Genomic DNA, 5,168 nt, shown 5'->3' on the forward strand with positions numbered 1-5,168 from the left:
TTGGATAACTTTAGGTTTTCTACCTTCACTAAGTGACTAACACACTCTACTCTCTTTCTCTTCCTTTTTTCCAGAACCCACGTCTACTCCTCTCTTTTTCATCGCTGCTGTTCTCAGCCTCTCCTGACGCTGTTCTCAGGTTCATTCTCAGTATCTCTCTTCTTGTCGTTTGTCCTCAGCATTAGAGTGTCGTCGTTCTCTCTGCCATCATCGTGCACTGCATCATTCCATCACCATTAAGCGTCGTTGATCTCACTGTTCAACACTGTTGTCCTCAGCAGGCAGTGGTGGCGTGGATCTCAAAGAGCTAGCATCGTCGTCAGTGCTGTGGTACTTCGTCTCCCCCTTCCTCACTACACTTCCAGAGTTCCAATGGAGTCTCAACCTCAGGTATGAACTTGTTTCATTTAGCTCATTTTTTTATCCTCTTATGTTCTGCGGTATGAATCTGCTTCGTTGAAGTCATTCAATTGTTTTCTTTGTTCTACTTATTTCATTCATTTTATTCAATTAGTGGTTTTGTACCATTTATTTGGTTGTTTAAAATTTTTGAGTTAGGGTTAAAAAATTTCGGTATTTGTTTTTATGATTCTAATTTCAATTCTAGGTTCATGTTTCTGTCCATGATGTTCTAATTTTTATTTGCTATTGCTGTCTGAATATATATGGTTCATTATGATTCCCTCTAAAAATAACTAGTAGCAAGAAGTTATGGAGGTATGGTACACGAAATCGTGATACACAACTTCGTGCAGCTGACCAGCAAGTGCACTAGGTCGTCCAAGTAATACCTTACGTGAGTAAGGGTCGATCCCACGGAGATTGCCGGCTTGAAGCATGCTATGGTTGTCTTGCAACTCTTAGTCAGGAGATTAATGATAAAAATGATTTTTGTTTGTGAAGAATAAATAACATGAAATAAAAAGTACATGTGATTCAGTAATGAGAAACAGGTTGAGGTTTTGGAGATGCTCTGTCTTCTGAATCTCTGCTTTCCTACTGTTGTCTTCTTCACGCACGCAAGGTTCCTTCCATGGCAAGCTGTATGTTGGTGGATCACCGTTGTCAATGGCTACCATCCGTCATCTCAATGAAAATAGTCCAACTACGGGTTACGTAGGGCTAATCATTTTTCGGTTCTCACTCGTGCTGGAATAGGATCCATTGATCCTTTTGCACACTATCACTGCGCCCAACATTTGTTAGTTTGAAACTCCTCACAGTCACTCCTTCCCAGATCCTACTCAGAATACCACAGACAAGGTTTAGACTTTCTGAATCTCAAGAGTGCTGGCAATTGGTTCTAGCTTATACCACGAAGACTCTGGTTTCACATATTTGAATGCTCTGTTATCAGGAGAGGCAATCAAACTCGTGAACCAGGAACCCAAGAGATACACACTCAATCTAAGGTAGAACAAAAGTGGTCATCAGGCACGCATTCATAAGTTGAGAATGGTGATGAGTGTCACAGATCATCACATTTATCATGTTGAAGTGCGAATGAATATCTTAGAATAGAAACAAGCGTGATTGAATAGAAAACAGAAATAATTGCATTAATCCATCGAGACACAGCAGAGCTCCTCACCCCCAACTATGTGATTTAGAGACTTATGCCGTAGAAGATACAAATTCAGATTTAAAATGTCATGAGGTACAAAATGAATCTCTAAAAGTAGTTTTTATACTAAACTAGTAACCTAGGTTTACAGAAAATGGGTAAACTAAGATAGATAGTGCAAAAATCCACTTCCGGAGCCCACTTGGTGTCTGTTTGGACTGAGTATTGAAGCTTTCACGTGTAGAGGCTATTCCTGGTGGTAAACGCCAGCTTTGGTGTCAGTTTGGGTGTTTAACTCCAACTTTTATGCCAGTTCTGGCGTTTAACGCTAGAAAAGGGTAAAAAGTTGGCTTTAAAATGCCAGTTTGCGCTATCAAATATCGGGCAAATTATGGATTATTATACATTGCTGGAAAGCCCAAGATGTCTAATTTCTAACGCAATTGAGAGCGCACCAATTGAACTTTTGTAGCTCCATAAAATCCATTTCGAGTGCAGGAGGGTCAGAATCCAACAGCATCTACAGTCATTTTTCAGTCTCTGAATCAGATTTTTGCTCAAGTCCCTCAATTTCAGCCAGAAAATGCCTAAAATCGCAAAAAAACACACAAACTCATATTAAAGTCCAGAAATGTGATTTTTGCATAAAAACTAATAAAAATATACTAAAAAGTAACTAAAGCATACTAAAAACTACATGAAAATACCACCAAAAAGCGTATAAAATATCCGCTCATCACAACACCAAACTTAAACTGTTGCTTGTCCTCAAGCAACTAGATAAATAAAATAGGATAAAAAGAAGATCAAGAGGTACTACATCTCAGAGTTTTAAGTGAAACTCAGATTCTAATTAGATGAGTGGGGCTAGTAGCTTTTTGCTCGTGAACAGTTTTGGCATCTCAATTTATCCTTTGAAGCTCAGAATGATTGGCATCCATAGGAACTCAGAATTCAGATAGTGTTATTGATTCTCCTATTTTAATATGTTGATTCTTGAACACAGCTACTTTATGAGTCTTGGCTGTGACCCCAAGCATCTTGTTTTCCAGTAATACTACATGATACATAAATGCCACAGACACATAACTGGGTGAACCTTTCAGATTGTGACTCAGCTTTGCTAGAGTCCACAGTTAGAGGTGCCTAGAGTTCTTAGGCACACTCTTTTGCTTTGGATCACGACTTTAACCACTCAGTCTCAAGCGTTTCACTTGGACCTTCATGACACAAGCACATGGTTAGGGACAGCTTGATTTAGCTGCTTAGGCCAAGATTTCATTCCCTTGGGCCCTTCTATCCATTAATGCTCAAAGCCTTGGATCTTTTTTACCCTTGCCTTCTGATTTTAAGAGCTATTGGCTTTTCCTGCTTGCTTTTTCTTTTTCTTTATTTTTTTTCGCCAATTTTTTTTCAAGTTTTTTTTTTTTGTATTTTTAACTACTTTTTCTTGCTTCAAGAATCAGTTTCATGATTTTTCAGATTATCAATAACATTTCTCTTTCTTTTCATCATTCTTTCAAGAGCCAACAAATTTAACAATCATAAACTTCACTATAAAAAATATGCACTGTTCAAGCATTTATTCAGAAGACAAAAAGTGTTGCCACCACATAAAAATAATTAGAATTTTTCTTATTGAAAACTTGAAATAACTGCCTCCTTACTCTAGAGAAAATCTACTATTTTATTCATATTTAGTGATGATGAGAAGAACAAATTATAGCTTACTTGGAGATAAAAATAAAAATAAAAATAAAAATAAAAATAAAAATAAAGACCCTAATTACTAATACTCATGTAATTCTTAAGATAGGTTTCTAATAATAAAAGTTATCACAGATTTAAGATTAGGACTCAACAACCTTTATTTTGGGGGATGGGTGCTCCTTCAATCTGTGGGGTGTCTGGTCCCTCAAGGGAGAGCTTCTGGCGCTTCAGCTCCTGTAGCTCACGCCCTTGCTTTTCTTGTTCCTTAAGCAGCTTGCATAACACTATTTTGATTTTGTTGTTCTTCTTTAACTTGATCCATAGCTTCTTGCAGCTTGGTGACAAATGCTTTTAGGTGGGCCCAATAGTCAATTTGAGAGATTTCTAGGAGGAACTCCTGTGCCCTCCTCTTGATGGAGTTGTCGTGTACTTGTTGTCCCTCCATTGACTTTTTAGTGATTGGATGCTCGACTGAGATAAACTCATCCACTCCCATCTTTACCCCAGCATCTTTACATAGCAGAGAGATTAAACTTGGGTAAGCCAATTTGGCTTTAGTGGAGTTCTTATTTGAAATTGTGTAAATCTCACAAGAAATCAGATGATGAATCTCCACTTCGTTTCCCAGCATAATGCAATGAATCATCACTGCTCTTTTGACAGTGACCTCAAAGCGGTTGCTAGTGGGCAGTATAGAATGCCCAATGAAGTCCAACCAGCCCCTAGTGACTGGTTTGAGATCTCTTCTCTTGAGTTGGTTTGGGACACCTTTTGAGTTGGTTATCCACTTAGTTCCAGGGAGGCATATGTCCTCTAGAACTTGGTCCAAGAACTTATCTACTCTCACCATTGTAGTTGAGGCAGCTTGAAGACCTCTCTTATTTTGTCAAGGTGGAAGTAAATAGTCTTCCCTCTGACCATAGTTTGAAAGGTATGGAAGGTAGTTCCCGTCATTCTCTGCTTATCTGTTAACCACAAATTTAAGTAGAATTTCTGGACCATATTTCTTTCAACCTTTGTCTCAGAATTAGCTAGGATTTCCTAACCTCTGTTTCGAATCTGTTCTTGGATCTCCAGATATTCGTCTTCTTTCAGATCGAACTTAACTTCCGGGATCACTGACCTCAAACCTATTATTTTGTGGTAATGGTCTTCATGTTCTTTGGTTAAGAACCTCTCTTGATTCCAAAGTGGTTTTGGATTATTCTCTTTCTTGCCTCTTAGAGTGGTTTATTTTCCTTTAGGAGCCATGATCTTGGTGAGTTTTTTCTTAGTGATCACGGAAAAACACACTAAACTTAGAGGTTTGCTTGTCCTCAAGCAAAAGAAAGGAAAAGAGAGGAATAGAAGGGGAGACAGATTCGAATGGTGGAGGTATGGGATAGCCGAACGTGTATTTAAAAGGGAGGGGTGGGTTTCGAAAATTTTTGAAAAAGATATGATAGGAAGATATGATTTGTAAAAGATGAATCATGATATGAAAAAAAGATGAGATTTTAAAATTCAAAAGATATGGAAAAGATATAAAGAAGTTAAATTTGAATTTTGTTGATGTGTCTAAGAATTAAAAGAAGATATGATGAGTTGGAAAATATTTGGAAAGAAATTTTGAAAGAAAATTAAAAAGAATCTAGAAGATTATTAAATTTTTGAAAATTGAATTTGAGAGGTGAAAATTTGTAACATGTTTAGGCAGAAAATTATGAATTAAAACCTGAAAATTTAAAAAAAAATTGAAGTGAAAACAAAATCTCCTCTCCCTATCCTTTCTGGCGTTAAACGCCCAGAATGGTATCCATTATGGCGTTTAACGCCCATTTGTTGGCCATTTTGGGCGTTTAACGCCTAGCCAGGTACCCTGCCTGGCGTTAAATGCCAGAAATCTTTTATCACT

Source organism: Arachis stenosperma, chromosome 1, assembly GCF_014773155.1.
Source record: "Arachis stenosperma cultivar V10309 chromosome 1, arast.V10309.gnm1.PFL2, whole genome shotgun sequence".
Classification (NCBI taxonomy): domain Eukaryota; kingdom Viridiplantae; phylum Streptophyta; class Magnoliopsida; order Fabales; family Fabaceae; genus Arachis; species Arachis stenosperma.